Genomic DNA, 15,054 nt, shown 5'->3' on the forward strand with positions numbered 1-15,054 from the left:
GATATATATTTTTTATAGATCTAAAGAATTTCTGGGCTTTGTTCTGAGATGCAGTTATTGGGAACATTTTGACCTTCTCAGATCTTGCTTTTAAGATTTGTCCGGTGGGACCAGCAAACCAGCCACAGTTACCCTGAGTGATTACTCCTAGACCAGATCAGGATGTGGTCCGGGGGGGGGGTGTTAATCCCCATGACTGAGCCAAGACCCTTCTGAGTGCTCTATCCAACCCACCATGAATTATGAGAATTTGAAGATTTGAAGTCTGGGCATGGGAACAGTAACAATTTGCAGCCTAGTGTGAGCGCTAACACGTTGGGGGACTCCCTTCTGCACCCCTGGGGAGTTTCCTCTCTTATGTGCACAGATGCCTCCTTTGCCGAATACCTGAGGGGATCTTCTGCAGCTCTTCGACATTCTCTCTGCAGATTTCTCCTCTCCAGCGCTCTGTCCTGTGATCTGGGTCCTTTGGTCTCCTGGATTCCCAGCTCTGTCCCCTCCCCTCAAGGTCCCTGTGCCGCAGTCTGGAAACTCAGTATTGCATGTGGGAGTCTTCACAGTCACTCTGTGTATTTCCTCTGTCTCCGGAACTCCTTTCCTTTCCGTTGCTGCCTGATGTCCATGCCACGAAAACTATTGTTTCATCTTTTTTTTTTCTTCTCCCTTTTATGGAGGTTGTTTTAATTGGGACTGAAATCCAGTCCCTGTTGGTCCACTTGGCCAGGTGCCCAAGCCTCTGCCTATAGACCATTTGACTAGAGGAGAAGTGTCTAGAAAATGACACTAACACTTATTGAGCACTTGCTGCATGCCAGGAATAGTTCTAAGAGCCTTGTTTCTCTTATCTATAGAATTTTCATGTTAGTTCTTGGAAGTAGGCCTCGTGGTCATCCCATTTCCCACAGGAGGTGACTGAGCCTCGCAGAGGTCACTCCTCTGTGAGCAGTGAGGTCGATCTCGGCAGTGGGGCCCAGCCACCCTGCTGTCCTCCTGCCCCATTAGAGGCGTTACGGACAGGCTTCTTCAGCAGGAAGTTAGTTCCAGGAGGCTCTTCGCAAGGGACTTTTTGGGCCAGTGAGGGCTGTGTTTGAATTAAATTTGACAGTACTTTGTGTGGGTCTTCAAACACTGAGGTGACCTTTTTCAAAAAGCCTAGAATAGAATTCTGGTGAAAACCTTAATTCCGTCATTCCTTTTTTCCCTCCTTTATCCCACTGCGTGCTCCTCTGTGGATGTGTATTTTGCCCACAGTTGAGGCTTGGACATTTGGGGGGCCAGGGGAGACCCTCTCACTTTAGAAATGGGGACCTTTCTTGGTATTCTGGTGGTCCATGCCAGGGAGGAGGAAAACAACCCAGCTACGGCCCACGGTCTCAAGATGACTGGTGCAGCAGAAGCCAGAGCTGCTTGTATGGGGACCTTCCTGAGCCCACCTCGTTCGGCCCCCACTCCTCCATCCAGGCTTTGTCAGGTGCCACCAGGCCCTCCCTCACTGTCTCATGTGCACCTGGGTGCAGCGTGTCTGTTTATATGCTGTCTCCCCTCCTGGGCTGTCAGCACTTGGGGCAGAGGGGTTCGATTTTTATTCCTTACAACAGAGACCAGTGTACACCTGTATTGGGTTCTCAGCAAAGACAGCATGAATGAATGATAAATGAGTGAATAACTCAGACATGTGCGGTGAGGACACCTCAGGCCATCAGAAACGGAAAAGCCAATTCCAGATGGCTTAACTATGAAGAGATGCAGCGTCTCATGTGACCACAGGTGCTGGGGTGAGGTTGGCTGCAGGCACAGCACCGTCAGGGCTCCAGCTCCCCTGTTCTGCACTTCCCTGGGCTTGGCCTCTCTTTATCCTTAGGCAGCCTCCCTCATGGCTTTGAGGGGGGTGCTGCCAGCGCGCATGGGACCCGACGCTCATTCACTCCCAGAAACAGAAAGATGGGTGGAGTGAAACTCCTCCTCATCCCTCTGATTGGCCAGCCTGATTGGTCACATGTCTGCTCCTGGACCTATAATAGTCAGCAGGAGAATTCCATGTGTCGATTGGCTGAAATAATCACTGGTGAGGAGGATGGCAAACTGTGATTGGTTAATCGGGGTCCATCCAGGATGAGAGAGGAACTGGCCTGCCAAGTCCACAGTGGGTGCGGAGGAGGGGTGAGAGGCTCCCTTCCCCCCACCCCAGTTCTCCCTCTCTTCTGTGAATGTTTTTTGGGCACATGCTTGGAGCGACACGGGGCTGAGTCTTGGGCTGCCCAGGGACTGTCCCATCAGGCCCCTCCCAGTTTCCCTTTGGGGAGGGATTATAATCACTCCATGTTATAGATGAAAGAACAGAGGGGCAGACAAGTTAAGAAACTTGTCCAGAGTCACCCAGCTTTCAGGCTGACACCTGCATCCACAGAAGAGGCCATTAGGCTTGTGACCACCAGTCTTTTCGAGATGGGATGGTCTCTGTGATTCCCAGGGCACTGGGTCACACCATCCTACATACCCCCCGGCCCCCATCTTTGCGCCTCCCTCCCAGGGCCGAGCATCCTCAGCGGGCAGAAAGTGCAGGCTGCTCGGGCACCTTCAGCCGCATCCCAGAGTTCTTGAAGTGCAGGCGACCCTGCCTGCCTGGAAACGGGGACCATCACCCACCTGGCTGGGGCGGGAAGGGCACCCCCATCCCAGCCCTTGGCCCCCAATTCAATTCCTTTGGGCTTGCACAGGGTTGGGTGACTGTGAGGCCCTCAGAGGGTCATTGGCGGGGCTCATGACATTGAAGTTCCCACTGAGCACACAGGTGTCTAACAGCACAGAGAGATGAGTCCGTGAATGAGGAAGATAAAATAGTTAGAGAGCATTGAGGCTGAGGCTAAGTGAGCACCCCGGGGGCAGCCAGCTTGAGGGGCTGGGCCCTGGCCGCTGCAGCTCAGTCAAGACCACCAGTCCCTGCTGCCGTGGCAGCAGTCAGGTCAAAGGTTACAGATCTCAGAGTTCCCTTGTAGCAGGTTAAGGACCTGGCGTTGTCACTGCTGTGGCTTAGATTGCTGCTGTGGCACAGGTTCAATCCCTGGCCCAGGGACTTCCACAAGCTGTGGGCACAGCCCAAACCAAAAATTAACCATTCTCACTGGTGGTCTGCCCATTCCAGGCACTGGGCCATACATGCCCAGCCACTGGACAAGCATTTGTCATGCGCCAGTGACAACATGCTCTCCAGGCTGCCTGCATCAACTCATTAAGCCCTCGTGACTGCCCCGAGCGTAGACACTCTCTTTCCCATTTTCTTTCTTTTTTTTTGCTTTTTAGGGCCACACCCGCAGCACATGGTTGTTTCCAGGCTAGGGGTCGAATCGGAGCTGTAGCTGCCAGTCTATACCACAGCCACAGCAACGCTGGATCTGAGCCATGTCTGTGACTTATACCACAGCCTACAGCAATGCTGGATCCTTAACCCACTGAGCAAGGCCAGGGATCAAACCTGCGTCCTCATGGATCCTAGTCAGGTTCGTTAACCACTGAGCCACAACAGGAACGCCCTCGTATTCGTTTTATAAATGAGATAGCAAAGGCTGGGAGAGGCCGAGCAGGCCATCAGGCAGGAGGACTTGAACCAACCTCCCTGCCCCGAACCTGCAGTCGGGACCCCTCTTCATGAGCTGCGTAACTGGGGTCTCCTCTGCCCCTCGTGCCGGCACCCCTCCGCCCTCAGGCCCAGGGCACGTGGCCACGTGTCACTTCTGTGCTCTGAAATCAGGTGCTTCTTCCTCCCCTGGCCTCTCTCCTCATTGCTGTTCGCAGGCAAAGAGGTGCAGACGGCTGAGGCCCCCTCCTCACTTCCTGCTCCAAAATTTGGGTCCTCCCTTCCCTCCTGGATGCGACAGAAGCAGCTCTGTGGGCCGCCTGCGCCCCCACCATACATCACCCCACACGTGCCTGGAAGAACGCAGATGAAAATAAGGTTAGGAAATTCTTCGTCAGTAAGCGATGCAGCAACGCCGATCTGGTTTGGGCTGTCAGCCAAACCCACCACAGAGACACAGACGTTGAAATATTTGCGTATGTTCTCATGGAACATTTATTGCGGCGCACTGGGCTCCAATAAAGCCTTTGTATAAATTATTCATTATGGAATTCAGATGAAACGCCAAAAATCCGCCCACCCAGGGGCTGCCTGTTTCATGTCCCCCTTTGTTTCTGCTGCCTCTGAAAAGCTGGTCCTGGTTAGCATCTAATGCCACCGGCCAGGCAGGCGGCATAATTATCTTGGAGAAATGAATGGGTCAGCGCCATGGTTCTACACTTACAATTGCGTCTCTTCGAGGCAAGTTGGCTTTTCCTGAAAGGATTTGCTCAGTTGGCAGAGCGTGTGCGCATGTGCTCTAGTGCCCACTGGGACTGGTTTTCTGAGGGCAGTGGAGACCCGTGCCACCTGTCTTGGGAGAGGAAAGTCTGCTCCTGCCATTAGCTCGGCCCTTGAAGGCTCCCAGGCACGTTCCCAGGCCCCAACTCAGGAGGGCCTCACGTCTGCTGTGCGGGTGAGTTGGGCAGCTGGAAGGAGAGTAGGGCCCAGCTGGGGGCTAGATTCTGCTCCTTAAAGTCCATGTGTTGAAGTGTTAGCCATAGCGCCTGCGGATGTGGCCTTACCTGGAAGCAGGTTGTCACAGAGGTAAGCAAATGAGGCCGTGTCCTGGGCGGGCCCTGATCCAGCATGATCCGTGTCCTGGGGAGAAGGGGATTTGAACACAGAGATGTGTGTACAGGGAGCGGGCTGGGGGTGCAGGAGGTCGGCCGTCTAGAGCCCAGGACAGGGCCCCCCAGGAAACCAGTGCTGCTGACACTGACACCTTGATTTCCAGCTTCCAGCCTCCAGAACTGTGAGAAAATACATTTCTGCTTTGCAAGAGGCACAGTCTGTACTATTTCGTTACGGCAGCCCCAGCCAATCAGCACAGCAGTGCAGGGAGGTTTCCAGGTTCCCAAATGGTGTATTGGACAAAGAGCAATCAAATGAAAAAAAAAACAAAAAACAAAAAACAAAAAAAGGAAGTTCCTTGGTGCCTCAGCGGGTTAAGGCTCTGGCGTTGTCCCTGCTGTGGTGCGGGTTTGATCCCTGGCCCGGGAACTTCCATGGCCAAGGGGCCTCAGTGTCCAGCCTGCTGGTGTCCTGGGGCTGGAGGAATTAGGGACGTTCCCCAAAAGGGCCCTGAGACCTTCCGCGAGGCCAGAGAGTTAATAAGACAGAGGCTGGAACAGGAGCTCTGCTGGCACCTGCATTTTTCCTTTGGAAGCGCTCTCTGTAAATGTTTGTGGAATTAATTCCACAATATTCGCAAAACATTCGTAAATGAGTGAGCAAGGAAGTCCCGCTGCCAGGATGACTGCCCCCATGCAATGCTGTCCCCACCACTGCCCTAGGTGTTCGGTGACGATGACAGGCCACGTCTCAGGAGCCCAGTGACCTCCAGAGCCCTGGCTGAGCTGTCAGGGGCGAGGCTGAGCATGGCTCAGTTTTTGGGAGCAGAGGGGTCTCCCTCCTGGAGCTGGGAGGCCCGAGGGCAGGTTCTGCAGGGAGAGGACAGCTGGGGACATGCTGCCCGGGGCTGCGGGCCATCAACCTCGGGCCTCGCTTTCTCTCCAGGGCCTTCCCCTTGGCCCCAGGAGGTCCACACCTGCGGCAGACCCAAGTGTGGCCTGGCGCGGCTTCTGCAACCTGTCAGGGGCTTCCCATTTCCATGGTTAATGTCATTAATCACTTCTTTTCTCTGAGGGAGATGCAGGCGGCGCGTTAAGAAAACTCTTTGTGAAGTTTATTGGATTTATGCTCAAAGCGTTTAACATGGCACAGAGGAGCTTGGGTCCTGAGAACCTTCCGGATGGGTCCTTGGTGCCTCTGTTTCCCCTGACTTTGGGCTGGGGCAGGACCCCCCAGCGTTGGCTTGGAGCAAAGCTGGCACCAGAAAGGCGGTCCAGCCGTGCTGTGCTCAGCTGCGCAGACGGTGCCTGAAGAAGGGGAGCCGAGCTGGGTCTTGTGTGGGAACCGCAGGGTTAAGCCTCCAAATCACCGCTGCTCAGCCCTCTCCGTGACTTTCTCCTTGGTCACCGGTGACAAAGTCGATTAGCTGCGCTGGAGGCCCCCTCTCGCCTCCTTGAGGCCCAGCCAGCTGGCTTCCTGCCCTGTGGGGTCCATATGCATGTGAGGACGTTAATTCTTTCTGTGTGTAGACACTTACTGTTATAGCATCTGGTTGAAATTTCCAGCTTGCGGTGAGGACACAGTCACAGACGTTTCTGGGGTCCCTGTGGTCTGACCAAACCTGGAGCTGTCCCCTGGCCATGTCTGTGCCCACCCTCCAGCTTCAGGGGAACTCCTCCCCCTCCACGCCCCCACATCCCCCTCCCTGCTCCTCCTGGGGTCTGAGTCTGACCTGGGCTGCGGGGTCCCACCTAGGCTTGGGGTCCTGCCTGCCCGTCTCATTGTCCTCTGTTCCTCCAGCTTCCCCAGCCCCCATGTCAGCCCAGAGCATGGTGCCAGGCAGTTGTCAGGCCCCAACTGTCCCCCTCCCGCCTCCTGGGGCCAGGTCTCAGGCTGGCCCCCTCCCCGGGTCTGTCCCGGGTCGACTGTACTGTCACCCTTGGTCTTCGAGGGTGACAGGCCTTCAAACACCCATGTGAGTGAGCGAGCTCTGGGAAGAAGGAATGACACGTGTTCAGTTATCAAGAAAACCCATTCATGCGATGACACATTTTTTTTTTTTCCTAAAAAGAGCAGCGTTTGGGAGTGAGGAAGGCCCTGCTTGCGGCATTGGCAAGGTCAAGGATGTCTGTCTGCAGCGGCAGCAGGGCCAGGGCTGCGCACAACTGTTCTCTTTTGCATAAAGCAGGGAGGCCACTGGGGGCCCCTCTCCCTGTCCCCCGACCCCGTGCTGGACTCTTTGCTGTGATGACTGGGCTGGGCTTTGGCGTAACTTCCAAGCTCCTGATCCTGAGTTTAAGGCACAGTGGCGAGGGCGTGGCTGCCCCGCCCCAACACCATGTGGGTGTGACAGCTCTTTCTCCGAGGCCCAGGTTTCTGTGCCCCCAGGTTCTGATCCCCCTGCACGGTGATGAGAGTTGAGGCCCCAGGGACAGTCAGAGGCACAGACTGAGGCAGACGGGCCAGGTCCCTCCCCTGGTGCCCAGAGTCCCTCCAGGACCCCGTCAAGCTGGGGTGAAGGCAGCCTGTCCGCTCTCCGCTGCTTGGCAATGTGTCATAACACGTTCCTGGAAGGCATCCTCGCCATCTGTCTCGTGCGATAGGGTACCATGCGGGCTGGGAGAGGGGGGCTCCAATTTGCAATTGTAAATTGCCTTTTTTTCCCTCTTAACTCCTGGCGTCAGGGGCTGTCACCGTTTGCAGTGAACGCGGCTTGTTTTCCACCCGGCGGGAAACCTGCTCTTTGGAGAACTCGGACTTGGGATGCCCCCGTGGGGCTGGGAGGCCTTCCTCCAAGGTGACCCCAGGGCTGATCCTGGGCCCCGCCCTGGACTCCAGCACCCACTGCATTGAGCCCACCCACCAACCACCTTGGGCCTCCTGGCGACTTTCCCGTCTCACGAAGCTGTCCACTGCACCGCCAGCCAACACCTGGTGCCTCGCCCCCTTTCCCCATGGCCCTGACCTCCTCACTGTCTCGGCTGGGGACCTTGCATAAGGCTGGGGCTGGCTCCCTCGCCTGCTCCCCACCTCTGCCCCCAGCGACGCTGACCTGCATGAGGTTGTGCCTTGAACGTCTCAGGCACACGCTCTGCGGGCCTTTGCTTCTGTTAATTCTGCCCAACACGTAAAGAATTATTACCAGAGCCTCAGAAACTCTTTCGAAAAATAGAAGATGAGAAAACACCTCCTGACTCATTCTAGGAGGCCAGCGTGAATGAATGCCGAAGTTCATGGTCAGCTCAGGCTGCCGAGACACATAGAGTGGACGGGGTGTGGACAGAGACCAGGGTTCTGGAGGCTGGACGCCCGGGGTCGGGGTGCTGGGCCACTTCTCTTCCTGGTCTGCAGATGCGCCTTCCCGCAGCGCCCTCAGGTGCTGGAGACGACCCAGCTCTGGTCTCTCTTCTTCCTGTTGTAAGGGCATGAATCCCACCACGGGGCCCCACCCTCAGCCCTAATCTCACCCCAATCGCATCCTCAAGCCCCCGCCTCCTCCACCACCACACTGGGGCCACGTCTGCAACTAGGAATCTGGGGACACAAGTCAGTCCCCAGGATACCCCAAGACAAAAAGGTGCCCAGAGCCTTCTTCCCCACATCCTCCCCCCCGCATCCTCTCCCCAGGCCAGCCCACCCCCCTTGCCCCGCTCCTGTCCTGCATCAGGCACTGCCCACCAGGACAGCTGTCTGATTGCCGGTCCCCAGAGGACGCTCCTGGGTCTGTCTCTCCCGCCCACCTGCCCCAGAGCTCGGGTGGGGCCTCTGCCCACATGGGCTCCCCCAGGAATCGTCCAGAGTTCTCACCTCCTTCAATCCTGATGCACCTGCGCCAGGCTCAGCCTTGGCTTTCGCATCTACCTCTTTTGCTCTGCGTCTGGGGTGGGGGTGGCAAACGTCCGAGAAGAGCTATTGGATCGAAGGTCCAGAGAGGGACACTGAGCCTTGGGAGTGTGAAGCGAGTTCCGAGGGCCCGCTGTTTCTGCCACATCACGTTGCGTGTCGCAGGGACTAGAATGATGGCGACAGACAGACAGGTGGACAGACAGTCTGAACAAAGTGGTTCCCAGCGGTGGGCGACGGTTGTGGCATGTATGGAGCAGGGGGTGTCAAGGCCACACAAGAGCCCTTACCTGTCCAGTCTACCCTCAGGGGCTTGACCTCAGGGGCTGGGTCTGGACACGTGCGGCCACACACCCGCTGGTGGGGAGCCCCTTTCAGGCTGAGTGGAAGCCATTCTGCAGAGATGCCAGGAGGCCTGAGACCCACGGCCAGGCCTGGGGCAGAAGCGAAGTCAAGGGCAGGAATGGTGCCTGTGGTTGGGGTGGGGGGGGGCTTCACTCCAGGCTGGGGGGAGCCTGGCTGATGCATGGACCCCTCGGGAGAAGGTAGGACCTGGGAGTCTGAGCCCCCAGGAGCAAGGATGTTGAGCTTGGCTGTAGAGCCAAAGCCATTTGCCCAGCTACCTGTGGGATTTCCTATGTGGGTGAAGAGGGTCTCTGAGACGGCACCCTGGGGTCTGAGGCAAAGGGCACTTCTGCGCATGTTGAAGCCTCCTGCCTGGGCAGCTCCTGCCCCCCGCCCCAGCTCCACATTCTCTCACCCTTTGCCCTGAGCCCCAGTCCCCATCTGGTCTCCTCCATCGACCTCCCCTCCCCCTCTCCCACCCGCTCCCTGCTTCCTCCTCCTGCCTGTGCTTTCTGGGTTAGTGCTTCAATTTCAGCGAACACAGGTGATTCCTCTTCTCACCTGGGATAAGAACCACCAGAAATATCACGGCGAAGGCAGCCTTCCCGACTCCAGCCGGCCGTGGAAAAGCAAAAATCGATGGGCGATGCACAACGATTGAGCTCCCCAACCCCACCTCCCTCCCAATCGAGTATCATCTCAGGGCCAACCGCAGCCCCGAGTGCTCACATAGCTCCTGGACACCCGTGTCTGGCAGAAGGCGGCCACGGGGAGGTGGAGGCTCCTGCCATGGGCCAGGGGACGCGAGTGACATCAGCACAGGTGGAGAAGCCCCTTCCCTCGGTCGTGACTGTCCTGCGAGCTTTTGTTCCCAATGACCTCCACGTCTGGATTAACTGCAGTGAATCAGCTGCCGGGACTGTTGCCCCCTTGTGTGGTCCGGTGCAGGGGCTGGGGTTCCATCACCCGGGTGCCTCTTTAGGGCACATGAACTGGAGGCTGGCCCTGGCCCTCTGCCTCTACAAGGATTGAATCATGAGCTGCTGCAGCTGCCAACTTGCGGACCCCTGATGGACACCTCCTCTGCCCTGGGGGACATGGGCATGGCGGGCGGGGGACATGGTGTGTCTGTCGGTGTGATGGGGGATGGCAGAGAGGACAGGCCCTCCTGGGGCAGGACCCTGCCTGGCAGCTGTGCTGTCTCAAAAAGAATCGGCAACTAGCATCTGTATTTCATCACCCCTGGCCTCTGGGCAGATCCACCCTCCACAGTTGGCATAGGAGGCTGAGCGGGGCTTTCCAGACTCGCCGAGGGTCAGGTGGCTAGTCCACGCCGGCTCTAGGATTTGACTCTCTCTGTAAAGCCCATGTGCATGTGTGTGCAGGCGTGCATAAACCTGGGCGTGCACGTGCACACGTGCACACGTGTGCGCATTTTCAGACCCAGCTGCCTTCCATCCACAGCACAGCGTCCCCTGGTGCCTGGCTGCCCTGTGGCATTGATATGATGCAGATTAAGAGGCTGGATGGAGCCCCTGGGTCCCCGGGCCTGGAGAGGATGCTCTGGAAAGCCTCCTGGAGCAGGAGGAGCTTGGCAGGTGTGCCTCCCACCTCCTGGAGTGTGAGCACCATCCCCCGTCCCAGACCCCTCCCCTGTGGTATCTCTTTCCCCAGCCCTTGATGGCCTGGGGCTACTGCCGAGCCTGTGACCTGCTGTGGGGGTTCCCCTCCTCCTAGAGGCCAGCAGAGTCCCCCCGCCCGGCCCCCCTGCCAGCGCCATCCAGGCAAGGCAGCATAGCCTGTGTTCTGCAGGGGGCCTGCCCCCTTCCCAGGCACCACTGCCCAGCCAAAGTCTGCGTAACCACCCCCTCATTCAATGCTGCCTCGTTGGGTTTTTATTTCTTGTCCTTCAGCCAGGGACTAGTCTGGTGGCCCCGAGGGCTGGCACTCCCCAGGCCCCAAGGGGGTAGAAGTTTTGGGTCACCAGCTTCAAGCTCTGTGCAGCCACTCGGGTGGAAGAGAGCAGATGCTGGCCAGGGGCTGTGGCTCCTAACACCTCTCCCTAGTACCCAGTTTCTGACCCGATTTCCTGCTGCATTATTTATACCCAGAGCACCCACTCCCGCAGCCCCCACCCCAGCTTGCAGCCCTGCCGGTGCCTCCGCCCAGGCCTGCAGGGACTGGCCTTCCGTGGGGTAACAGAGGCACAGCTTCCTCAGACTGGGGGAAAGCCCTGCCTTCTTGCTGGTGCAGGATTGTCATGCCCCACCCCCCAGCCAAACATTTAAGAAGACCCTAATTTAATTGGGCTAATTTAGGAGGAGGGGCAGTGGCGATTCCTCGTGTGGCCGCGTCTCTCTGAGAGATGTGTTAATATTTTGATTCCAGGAAGGATCGGTGTGAATTCCTCGGTTACACATGATACAATTATATTTTTAAATGCTTCCCCTCAATTAGTACAGATGGTTAAAAATAGTCTTGCCTTTTAATTAAGCTTCTGAACAATCGTCTTACGAATACAAATGGATTATTATTGCCCATCACAGGCAGGCTGTGGGGGAGTCACAGTTTCCAGCTGTGCTCCGGTCTCTGGCCGGTCATGAGGCCTCTGGGGGGGCGATGGGCCCTAGGCCTTAGCGAGGTTGGGGGGGTTTCAGCCTTAGGGGAGAAAAAGAGTCCCCAGCTTGTTCTTCTCAGTTCCTGCCCCTTCATTCTGCTGGGCCACATGACAGAACATGATTGGACCTGAACAGAGAAGGAGATTCTGACACCTGCCACCCGACGGGTGACCTTATGCTGAGTGAAGTAAGCCAGTTGCGAAAGGACACATCCTGTATGATCCCATTTATATGAAGTCCCTGGAGGAGCCAGATACGTAGAGACAGAAAGTAGCGGGGTGGGTGCCAGGAGCTGGGGGAAGGGCCTGGGGAGTTAGGGTTTATGGGGACAGAGGTGTAGTTTTGCAAGAAGAAATGGATGGTGGTGACAGTCGCACAACGTTGTGAATATACTTAATGCCACCGAGCTTGGCACTTAAAAATGTTAAGAGGATAATTTTCACGGTGTGTAGATTTTATCACAATTTTAAAAAAGCCAAATTCTCTTGGCCAGACAGCCTACTCCTGCGTCCAGGCTAATCATTCTCCCTGGCACTCACCCTGGGCCCGGGGTCGGGGTGAGAGCAAAGCCCATCAGAGGGAACCAGAGCCAGGCAGTAGGTACAAGCAATAACATCAGATTTTATTCAGGACGATTGCAATAAGGGAAAAGAGACTTCAGTGTAGACCTGGTCTCAACTCTGAACACAACAAGGACACGCCGTCATTTGTAGCTGAGAAGAAAGGCTGGGGCAATGGTTGGAGAGGAGGCATCAGGAGTAGGGGGGATTCTGACTGAGGGCAGGCAGGTGGTCAGACGTCACCTGGGGGTCGGGGTGGGGACCTGATCAGATCCGGAGGCGGGGGTTCTCTGAGCTGCTTTAGCAGGATTACTTGTTACCACTGGAGGATGCAGGGCCACAAGGATCGATGCTAAGGCTGGAGCCTGGAGGGAGGGCTTGAGGATGCTGAGGAAAGTTTAGTCAAGGAGAGAGTCTTCATCAAGATTCCAGAACTTGAAAAGGGGATTCCTCAGCTGCAGGCTGGGTTAGCCTAACCTGTCCGCCCGCCAGGAAACGACCCATGGAAACAGATGGATCTGCATTTGTGCAGAAAAGCTGCTTCCTTTTGGCAGCTGGGCCTATAAATCCATTTCTATCCCGCAGGACTCCAGGGCCTTTGGCTGACTTTCCAGATCTCACGTCTGGCACTGACGGGTCCCGCATAGTCAAGGCCGGAGCTCGGGGCATTTTCCAGGATGAGAGCTGAGCCGCAGCCACTGAGAGTGAAGGCGTGGGAAAGACTGAGGGGTTCAGAAGGTCAAGATGGACAGATCCCAGGGTCAGTGGTGTGCTGGTGACCCCACCAACTCTCCGGTAGTGTCTGCACACGAGTCCTTATACATTTTCCTGATGTAAAGGACACACGGCAGAGTTTACAGGTAATAACAAGACATTCCAAGCTCTTTCCTGTAGATTCCATGCAGTCAGTTGGGTCTCACAGACTGCTTGTGTTGATTTTTGCAAAACTCTTGTATTTGTCATAGTCAATGCTGGCCATTGCTGAACGGGTGTAGTTCCGACACATATTAGCTCATGCTTTTGTTTTATGTTGGTGAATAAGACGAAAAGTGAAACCACAAAGACATCTGTCTGAACTTCATCGGTTTCTTGCTGATGTGAGTGGCTTCCCTGCTGAATCAGATGAGGGTTTTCAAATACTAGACGATTTCCTCACATGTTCTGCTCTTTGCCATGTTAACACTTTTTCATTCAATCTCTGGATTATTAGCATTTTCTTTGCCATTTTCTTTTTTTTTTTTTACTTTTAAAAATTTATTTTTCCAATTTGAATGTAGCAAAGTCAACTTCTTTCTATCATTTTCTAAGCCCAGACAATCTGCATATCAAACAATCAAGCCTTGATTTCCGGTCCTTGCCTCTTCTGTAGTGTAAATTCTGCTACTGTGGCTGATGCCAGGCTACCCACTCATTACATCTGCGGTGACTGTATTTCTAAATAAGGCCACATTCTGAGATAACTGGGGGTTAGGACTTCAACATATGAATCTCTGGGAACATAAGTCACCTCCATAAAAGGGAGAATAGAGAACTGTCATTCATCCATCATCCGTCCTTCGTCCATCCATCCATTTATCCGTCCATTCAGCCGTCCACCATCCATCCATCCTTCAACCATCCTCCATCCATCCATCTGTCCATTGATCCATCATCCATCGATCCATTTATCCGTCCATTCACCCATCCATCTTCATTCATGCATCATTTATCCATCCACCATCCATCCATCATCTATTCATCCATCTGTCCACCCATTCTGACATATTTATGGAGTGCCTTCCATGCTCCAGGCACTGTTCCTGGCGCTGGGAATTCCGTGATGCACGGAGCAGATGTGGCCCCCACCTTCCTGGAGTTCTGGTTCTAAATGACCCATCATGTGATTGGTTAGTTAGAGCTCATGATGCGAGAAGTGTGATGAAGGAGATCCAGGCCCAGGCTGAGGAGTAGCCGCTTCCTACAGGTCTGGCCTGGGAGCGGTCAGCAGGCGCCCAGATGCCCACTCTCACCTCCACCTGTTTCACCATTCTTTTCTCCAACATGACTCCCTCCCCTCCTGGGGCTGGGAATGCAGACACTGGGTGTCCAGGAACCTCCCAGGGCAAAGCCTGGCACAAGGGGGCTCCAGATTGACCCTAGAGTTGCCGGCGAGATATGGCATCTCAGGCACATGCAGAAGGAGAGGACCCGGGGCCTGGACAGTTTAGGGACTCTCAGGACCAGTCTCCCCCACGTTATGCCCCTTCTCGAGGGGTGGCCAGACATACCCCTGTATTCAGCTCCTGCCTCGGCTTCACTAGAGAGGTGATCTTGGGTCAGACTATTAACCTCAGGCTCAGTTTCCTCATCTGAAAAGCGGGATGACTTCAGGTTCTGTCTTGGACGTTTGCAGTGAGGGTTGCGGGAGTGAACGTCCACAAAGACTGGTCACCACCAAGGTGCAGGCGCGGAGCAGAGCACACAGGGCGCAGGCGCAGAGCACACAGGCACGGAGCAGAGCAGTGGCTGCGTGCCCTGTGGAGGAGCCTCTGGCCCGAACTTGGATATTTTGCAGGTAGGAGGAGGTGGTGTGGAGCATAAGGGGAGGGCGGGTTGGCTCGGCTCTTGGCCTGTTCCTAGTGTCTGTTTTTAGGTTGGAGGCAGCAGATCAGAGAGGAAAGGCAGGGGCAGTTCCCTGGTCCCGGCAAGCTGGGGCAGCTGGGGAGACCTCAAGTGTGTGAGTCTTGCTGGCAGGACTCATGCGGGCAGGAAGGGGTGGGCGAGCAAAGTGGGCTGCTAGGAAGGAAGGCCTCTCTGTTCTGAGAGGGGACACACAGCCAGGTTAGAGCTCTAGCTGGGGTGTCCCCTGCCCCCCTGCCGCCGGCAAGGTGTGGAGGGAGGAGCCATGGCTGTTACAGCTGGCCTCACCTTGGACTCACTCACCCCAGAGGGCTAAGCCGACACTGCCCTGGGCTCACCCTGGCCAGCCTGGGCTCTGAACCCCCCAACCCCCTGGCTGGGT

This window comes from Phacochoerus africanus, chromosome 8 (genome assembly GCF_016906955.1).
Source record: "Phacochoerus africanus isolate WHEZ1 chromosome 8, ROS_Pafr_v1, whole genome shotgun sequence".
Taxonomy (NCBI): domain Eukaryota; kingdom Metazoa; phylum Chordata; class Mammalia; order Artiodactyla; family Suidae; genus Phacochoerus; species Phacochoerus africanus.